The following is a 9,933-nucleotide window of genomic DNA, read 5'->3' on the forward strand; positions in this document are numbered from 1 at the left end:
TTGCAGGTTTTCACCTCCAAAATTATTTCCCAACTGTTATATGGTGCCCAGATAAGTGCCTATGGCAAATGCACCTCCTTTGAAATCATTCAAACTAAGTTCCTAAGGAATATATTGGGCACCCCTCCTTGTGTCCCCAATACCATCTTACGCCTCGAAGTTGGGCTCCCCCCGATTGAGACTCGCATATGGATGGCCAAGATTAAGTACTGGTTAAAACTGATGTTTTTCCCAGATGGTCTGGGCCCCGTTGTACTATCTGACGTCTTCCAGTCTAAATGGAAGAAAACTCTGCTTACTAAACTTTCAAGTTTAGGCTTTTCTCCCTCTGTTATTCTTTCGATAGGTTTCCCCCAAGCGAAGGCGGCCATCATGCAGCGAATACTGGATGTCGAATTGCAAAATCATTTGTCTCTTGTCGGTTCTAATCCTAGTTTTAATCCTCGCACAGAGGCTTTTACCCTTGCGCAGTATTTGGCTTCTCTCCCCAACTCCAGACACAGGAAAGCGTTCACGCTGGCTAAGCATAATGTTTTGCCATCTGCACTTTTAGAGGGCAGATATCAAAAAATTCCATTTCCAGAGCGGGTCTGCCCCTGCGACACTGGTGTAATAGAGTCTGTGGGCCATGTTTTATTAGAGTGCTCTTATTATAGCGACCTCCGACGCTTATTTATTGCCCCCGTTTTACAGAAAATTCCGGGCAGAGATGCCACTTTTTATGTTAAATATCTTTTAGCTGATTAAAACCTCTAGGTTGCGAGTTTTTGCGCTGCAGCCATCAAATACCGAAAAACTTTGTCAACCCAACAACTGATGCAGAAGTGAGATTTGCTTTTAAACTGTGTGTATGGGCATGTGTATATATATATGTGTGTACTGTATTGCATTCTGGTCTCTGACCGTAATAATAAAGTATCTATCTATCTATCTATCTATCTATCTATCTATCTATCTATCTATCTATCTATCTATCTATCTATCTATCTATCTATCTATCTATCTATCTATCTATCTATCTATCTATCATATGAGAAAGCCCTGATTCTGATTAGGGGCTCCGTGGCTACTATTTTACAGTTAAAGAAAATATACAAGCAAGTAAATTACGTTTTTAATGCACATATAATTTGGTCCTTATCACCACTATGATGATATAGTAGGAACTGGACCAAAACAACCACAATGTTCTTCATGGATAATTTGGCTTCCCTTTCCAGATATAAACCACAATCCAGAGAGCTGCAGGGTTGGTTCCACTAGGGCAGCAGTGCTTTAAATGTGATTTCTCTGGGATTTGTTTTGATTGACCCTTAAGCATATGCACACCTACAAAAAAATGGCAAAGGTCATTGTAAACAGATCTCCTACTGAGAAACAGAGACTTTTCTACCACTAGATGGTTATTGCCTTTACTCGTTCTGACGTGGTTTTTTTAGCTGTGTGATCATGTAGAGAATTCAAGAGGAGAGGTGTTTCCAGTTACTGCCTCTCTATTCCAAGTCAAGTTGTCCCTATCCATTTTCTGGCCACTGATGCACGTGTTAAAGGCACCATGACTCTGTCTATTAAAAACAGGGCAACCTAAGCTAGTTGCCTAATTGTTAAGTCTTTTGATGAATGGAGAAACTTCCTTTCCCATGGAAAAAAGTTTATTTTTCAGAGTTCATCAGGGCTGTTTTTGTTTTTTTTAATGGGCAGCCAGACCCAAAATGGACAATTACAGGGGAAAAAATAGGCAGTTCAAAAAGAACATTTGGGTAGTTCAAGAGTCATGCAAATGTATTATTTTAGATGATGTAAAAAATGACTGATAAAAACTGAAAAGTAAATTAAATAGTCTAGGCCAGCCCCTGATCAAGCATACTCATTTCTCCTCCCCCTGCCAAAGTCACTTGTCCTAGACTCCACTACTGTTCTCCACACAGGACTCACCAGTGTTTCTAATATGAAGGAAATAATTCTAGAACATAGAGACTCCTTTTCTGGCAAGTCATGTGAGACTGTAAATGTTATCAGTGATGATGCCAGAAACAGACGACATTCTTAACGGGGACCTTATTTCACAACTCTTGGCAAAACACAAACAACCTTTTGCCAACCTTGATAAGCAAAAAGAAAATACTCTGAACATGTGAAGTTTCATGTTTTTAACTCATTTAAGTCATTGTTGTTTTTGCTCTCTTCCTCACTTGGGCTAGTCACCAACTCTCAGCCTAACCTACCTCACATGGCTGTTGTGAAGATATAGAAGGAGGTGTAAAATTACCAAAAAGGTTGGTTCTTGTATCACAGACATTCTGGTTCCTTTAACCAGAATTATGCATCTGTATACTATAAAGGACCATGTCTTTCTGTCCCCACCACCAAATTAGTGCAGCTCCAAGGCTTCAGTCTGGGAGCCAGGTCTATTAGTATTTTAGTCCCATTAAGGTAAAGATGATAGTTTCACCCAGTACTGATGGCAGGATTACAGTCAAAATTATTTCCCATCTTTTTCATGGAAGAGATGTCAAACACTGAAATGAAAGGATTTCCTTTAAAAGTTGTATTATTTCTGCCATCAAAACATTAAAGATTCCAAAGTCATCCAGTTACCATGACTATTTGGGAGAGGGGAGAGGGGAGAGGGGAGAAATGGATAACGTTCTTGCACCTGATCTTTTCTTGCTGGTCTATTTACTCACCATTCTTTATCTGGAAGAGAACAAATGTTTCTTGGAAGGTAAAGGTATCTGCAGATTTATAGAAGTGGCTGCTGTAAAATAAATAAGATTCATGGATACAAACTGGGATATTTCCCCTGCAATATGAGCCAAGCTGATAGAATATGTAGATATTCATGGCTGCCATAAAAATATCCACAAAGATATAGTTGTTGTTTATATCTATTGATTAAATGTATCTGAACTAATTTCGGATGAGAATACTCAAACGACTCTTTAGGATGTAATTATAATCACAGAGCAATCATTATGCAATCTGGTAAGGAAGATCTCATGGGTGAGTAGCACAAGATTTTTGTAATTTCAGATAAATAGGATAAAGATGGTTGCCTTAAAGTGATTGAAAAATTGGAAGCAGATGTTCTTACTATATATCACACAAGCACAGTGATCCTACAACTTGGGGGTCACAGTAAGAGTCACCTTATTTGTCTCCTCTGGCATACACACCCCATTGGCCAGCAGCATCCCTCAATCCATCTGCATCTTATGATTTAGTTTTTTCTTAATAACTAATTGCAATTAATATAATCAGGAACCACCACCCTTTATCATGCTGGCTGCCATAAATCTTCCAGGTTGCTCTGGTAGACTTCCCTTATGTTTCATCATTTGCATAACAGCAAGCAGAGATGCTGGAAAATTCAGATGGAAAAGGAAATAGGAGTGGAAATTGTCCATGTTTGCTTATTTGTCCATGTATGGAATGGAAATCAATCCAGAAAATACAACTGGTATTTTCTGCTGCTGTTGTTTTCAGTCCACAAACAATACTTTATTGATTACTCCCCTCTGTTTGCATTGTGTTTGCACTGAATCGTGCGGAATAATGTAATGATTAAAAAATTATCTGAAATTCATAATTTTACACAGCGGACAGCAAGATGAATGGCATCGTTTTTGCCAGAAGTTGCAGTGAAATGGAAACAGCACTGCATGCAATGAACACAGGTCAGAACGGAAATCAGTGCCTTCATACATCCCTAACAGCAAGTGTTCAGGGGCTTCCTGCTCACTACTTTAGAGTCAGCTCAGTGATAGAGGGAACAAAGACTCCTAAATTCTGGCAATCTGCAGTAGCACATTACTTCCCGAATTCCTTTCCTCATCTCTGACAGAATAACTGGCAGTGGAAAGATGCATTAGGGATTAGCCTGATGGGTTATGGTTGGATCTGGCCTGTGATAAATAAAGATGCTTCATTCATTCGTTCATTCATTCATTCACATTCAGTCATTCAGTCATTCATTCATTTTATTATTTATTTATTTATTTATATCCCGCCATCCTTCCAACACTGGAACTCACGGCGGCTTCCAAATAAAAACACATATAATTAAAACATTAATGGAAACATTTACATCGTTTTTGTCAACTGATTACCTATAGGTCACATAATTCAAATCCACTTTTCCTCTTGGTGATAGCCTCCAAAGCATCCAGTACTGTTTATGGGAAGATAAAACTGGACTTAGCAAAACATTGAGAACCTAATGTTGCTGCCTCCATGTTCTTAATTACACAAATGGAATGTATGTCATTTAGACTTGCCTGGGGTTGCTGTAATATTGCTGAATCAGGGTGATGCAAGTAATCTTGTTATTGCATTTCCAGCACTTTGCACTCCTCATACCTTTTGTCTCTTATATTTCACAAATGCCTCTTAGCATTATATTGTTAAATGTCTCCCATTAGACATATTAACATGTTTTTTAATTGAATTAAATATTGATTGTCAATTTGTTACACAGAAATGCAACACAGCCTTTGGTGGTGTTGATGACAGTGGGAATGGATAAACAAAAGTCAAGAACATAGTGTTCCTCCTTAATGAACTGGCCCTACATTACAAACACTAGTGTTTAATGCAGTGGCGTTATACACTAGTTCAGCATTCCAGGATCTATGTTAGATAAGTGTTCTAGAATGAGCATATTTGACATACACCTATTTCAGGTATACTAAGCAGACTGTCTGATAATAATACATATACAGAAGAATAGTTCTCTGTCCACACTGGCAATCAAAACACTTATAATTCCTTAACTTAATATTTCGCTTCCACAGATTTTTCTCCCTTTTTACATTTGTTTCTTCCTTTTAAATCCCTGCTGTTCCAGACATATCTTCAATATGAGGGTGGGGGTTATACATATTAAACTGTGATTTGCTCTTATGCCTAATGGAAAACAGGAATGTTTTAACTAAAAGTATTGGTAGAAAGCAAGGCAAGCAGAATTTATTATGGTTGCTGCAGCAATCTTGTAAGTCTACCAAAGGAACTTGCCCATGGCTATTCATATATAGATGATATTTGAGTGAGGTCCACATTTGAGCTTGACAAACCACTGTATTTTATTCTTAAATTAGAAAATAGCTCAGTTTTTTCCTAAGCTCAGTTCCCAATTCATGTCCTCATTTTACTCTCAGTAACTCCAATGGGAGTGCAACAGGATCCAAATGTCTCTTCCTCATGAATTGTCCTCTTTCCATCCTTAAAACATACCTGCCGGTTTCAAGGCAGATGCAACTGTGACACAGAAATCAGATTGGGGGCTTCTCTGTAAGGCCATTCCTTCTGACACCTTGAAGATGCTAGGGAATGTGAGGAATGTTGTTTGCTAGAACTCCTGAGTCCTTTCTGTGGTGTTGGACTTGCTGGAAACTATCTCCCAAGTGAACTCTCAAGTTCACTAGCACTTGGACCACTGCTGTAGCCATTTTTCAGATATATTTTATTGATTTTTTTCATTAGCAAAATGATAAGAAATAAGCAAACAATCAAACCCACATCTTCCCCCACCCCCATCCCAATTTCATATAACTCATTTCTTTTTGTTGCAGGATAAGTGAAATAAATCTTATACAGAAAAAAAGAAAAAAGGGGAATCACAATGGATAGTAAAGGTATGAAACCCTTTAACCCAGAAGTCCTCTCCATAAATCTACATGAGATGTTGGTGGTTGTAGTGTTTGATTTCGTGAGTTTACATAAGTCAGAAAGCAAAACCATGTCTCAATAAAGCGATCTTCTTTCATCTCCATTGAGTACTTGTAATTGTTTTGTCAATTTTTCCATCAGTACCAAATTACAAACGTTTTAAATCAGACTTCCAAACATACATTGTCCAAATTCTTCCAATGTTGAGCTATTGTTTGTTTTGCAGCTATTAATAGACAAGTAATTAATTCTTTATTTATTTATTATATTTATACCCCGCCCTTCTTTTCGTGATAGAAACCCAAGGCAGCTTACATATGGTTCCCAGGTGGTCTCCCATCCAGGCACTAACCAGACCTGACGCTGCTTAGCTTCTGCAGGGTGCTGGCCTCATGTGCCTGCAGACAGTGCAGAAGGTCACTCTGTTCACCCAGAAATAAAGTTAGCAATGTCAATCAGAGAGTACAACATACTGTTTGCTTTCTAATAACATTTATTTATTCAAACACATCTTTCCAAAATTGTTGAACTAAATGGCATGTCCACCACATATGATACCATGTTCCCACACACCCACATCCTCTCCAGCAGAGTGGGGACAATTGAGGATTGATCTATGACACTTCAGAGGTGTCGAGTACTAGCAGTGTAATACCTGGAAAGTATTTTCTCTTTCACCAACACCATCATAAAAGGGTTTTCTTGCCCACATATTATTCCAATCCATGCATTCTATTACTAATCTCATGTCTTCTTCCCAGAGTTGTTTCAGGGTTTGGAGTCTTTGTGTGAAAATCGCAAAATATTTTATAAAATATAGATAACATTCCTTCAGCATTTGGGAATATATGCCATATTACAGACTTGAAAGGTACTGGGGGCAAGTTGCTTGTGTTTGAACTACTATATTAGAAAGAAAATGTGAAACCTGATGCAGTTGGAGCCAATCAAATTAGCCACTCCTAATTTAGTGGCCAACTGAATCCCTGAGAGTGATTGTTGATCTGCATGTGGGCTAAGTAATCTAAATAACCCCGCCTTCTTCCATTTTGTGAAGGTTTGTGACCTATCTTTATTAAAAAATAAAGGATAATGCCAAAAGGATATCAAGGGGGAAACTGATGGAGATATTATCATTTTTTCTCCACGACATCCATATCTCTAAGTCTGCAAGAAAATGAGGATTCACAGCCTTCAGGGCGGGCTTTTTGGATGTGACAAGGAAAGGTAATGTTTTGAGCTTACTAAGTGACTCTTTAGTGTGCTCCATCTGAAGCCATATACATTCATCTGAATCATGTATCACCTGTATAATAATTTGTAAATGCGCAGCTTCATAATACCAGATAATAGATTTGGAAACCCCATTTGCTTAAAGAGTACCATATGTCTGATCCTGGGTTTCCAAATGAACAAAGGATAAACATAAATCTTGCCATTGTTTCAACTGTTGATTGGAATTCAAACTGGTAAAACTTGAAAGAATAACTAAATTTTTGGTAAGACCATAATCTTAATGGCAAATAATCGCCCAAACCAAGATAAATTGAACAAAGCCCATTGTTTCAGGTCTTGCTTGATTTCCTTCAGAAGAGGGAATAAGTTAAGTTTCCATGTTTGAGTGCAGTGTTTGGAACTTGAACCCCTAGATATTTAAAATAAGAGGAACAAAGTTTAAAACCAAACAATTCATGCAGTTTACAGATCCTTTAAATTTCCCAGGGGTTGATATTTTCTTCCTTTCCTATCCACAAAGGAATTTAAGTCTCTGCCCACCACCAGAGAACCCTCTATAAAATATTGCAATTTTCATAATAAAGATTCCAGCAATTATTTTTGACTGGTGCTAGGGCTATAAACAGAGCCCAGAGTAATCGGGACCTCCTGTAATACTCCTTTCACAAAATATGTCCCTCTCTCTCTTTTGCTCAGAACAGTAGGATCCTGGAATTGCACCCGTGGAGAAATCCAGAGACCTGCACCCCTGGCTTTGGAAGTCCCTGAGAATTGGAACCATTTACCTTCTGTGTGAAGAATGGGTGCATTACCCCTCAGATATTTTTGATGTGTCTCTTGAATCATTGCTATGTCTGGTTTTTCCAGTTTCCAGAGACCCCATATTATTTTTCTCTTCAAAACATTCCATCAACAGAATTTCAAAGTCATTGAGCTAACAATGTAAAAACAGCTTTTCCCTCTCTCCCATGTCTATAACACAGCCTAACATGTAACAAGATAAATGGAGCAATAATATAACAAATATGAAACCCAAAGTTACCAACAATAAATGGGAAATGGCCTCATCCATGGAACAGATCATCAATAGAGCTGTCTGATGTAGTTTATAAAAGATTATTTAGATTTCCAGTGTTGTATTTAGCATAGAGCAGATCCTGTAGGACCTTGTGGATTTTTAGGCTTCTAATTAATTTTATGTTGCCAATCATACAGTGTGTCGAAGTGATGTTCCTCGTTGCTGTCTCCCCTTTCCTCATGACTGTCTTGCTCAGCTTCATCTTGCAATTTAAGGGAAGTAAGCATTTTTTGTGTTTCAGCATCAGTGGAGGCAATAAGTGACTATCAGCTTCAAAGGATAGCCCCACTTATAGTGTATGTCTGCATCATTGAGTTTGGTAGTGAATTGTTTGAAGTTTCTTCTTTTTTTGTAATGTTTCTGCATTTAAGTCACTAAAAATCAAAAGTTTTGCTTCTCCACATTGTAGATCCTGTTCGATCCTTGCCATTTTCATAATATCTTCTTTCAGGGAGAAGCATACCGTTTTAGCTATAGTAGTGCAAGATTTGTGTTGTAGGAGGCCTAGGCAGTAGTGCTTTGTGGACTTGGTCCACGTCTTTATCTCCAATGTTTAGATTTCGAAAAGAGACTCATAGCCAAGTGACAAAGAAAGCTTTCGTATCAGTGCCTTCAGATAATTCTGGAATTCCTCTCACTTAAATTCTCTCTATGACTACGGTCCTCCCAGGATTAAACACATAGCTGTAATTCCACAGTTGTGGCATTACGTTTTTTAATGGCAGCCTTCTGTCGCATAAGATCAAAAGCTGCATCCGCTGTTTTGGAAAGGTCAGTAAGTTTAGAAGAGATCTCTTTAAGCTCTGCCTTCACAGGGGATAATCCTTTCTTCCACTCCTCCAACAGCTCTTTCTTAAATTGACAAAAGATATCATGTATCAGTTCCCAATCCTCTTTAGATAATTGTGCAGATTTTCACACCATTGTGGGGCCTGCATTCAGGTCCTTGTCTCTGGTATCTATAGTTTCTCTGGTACCAAAATAGCTTCTCAGTTATTTTTCTCGAGCTCCTGAGAGGACGAGGTCATACCCTTCCTAATATGATGTGGCAAGGAGGGATTTTCAGGCTGCAAGTTGCTAAATAGACACTAAAGTTGGTGGCTGGGGAGAGAAAATGAGTTACGCCACCAATTTCCCTATGACATCACTGACCCCCTGCTGAAGCCATTTTTAAAGCACCAGGCAGGGAGGTGCTTTGCAATCTGAGCTGGAGAACAGCTTATGAAAGAATTGTGCTTGGTTCATAATGCAGTAGAACATCCTGAGGTTGACAATGTTGTATTCAGAACCAGTTTTTTAAATGAAGTAAATATTCTTTGTTTTAATTACTTCTCATTTGACACAGAATGGGAGAATTCCTCCACTGTATGACACCTGCTGTCTGATTCACAAACTCAAATATAAGAGGCTCCTATCCTACTTTTCATGCTGATGGAGTATGGGTAATCCCAGAACTATCTGCAGCACAAAGTGCTTAGAATGGGGTACACTAACAGCCAGACCTACAAAACATCCACAAACACGATACTGCTGACATATCAAGACATCATATAAAGACATATGTCATTGCTACAAATGTTTAAGAACATGGAATTCTTGGTCTGCTCACCCAAGCTGAAAGCTGCCCACCGCCATTTTGTGGCACAGCTGGCCTGGGGTTTTCCATGTTGGTCCCATCGCAGCTTGGAGGTTTGAGGTGTCCCAGCCCTTGGGCCCACCCTGGGCCCACCCACCCCTTCACTGATGTTCAAGGGAGGTCCTTTCCGTTGTTGGCCTCTTGCGGCCATAACTCACAGGAAGCGTGGGCCAATGGGCCAGTTTGTTTGGGGCCTGTAGGGCCTCTGGCCCTGGGCAGAGCCTATAAGTCCAGGTAGACCTGGGCAGGCCTTATCCACTACCACATTTAAAATTGATGAAGCAGCAGTTTCTGTCCTTGGCACTATGTGGCTACA

This window comes from Rhineura floridana, chromosome 5, assembly GCF_030035675.1.
Source record: "Rhineura floridana isolate rRhiFlo1 chromosome 5, rRhiFlo1.hap2, whole genome shotgun sequence".
Classification (NCBI taxonomy): Eukaryota; Metazoa; Chordata; class Lepidosauria; order Squamata; family Rhineuridae; genus Rhineura; species Rhineura floridana.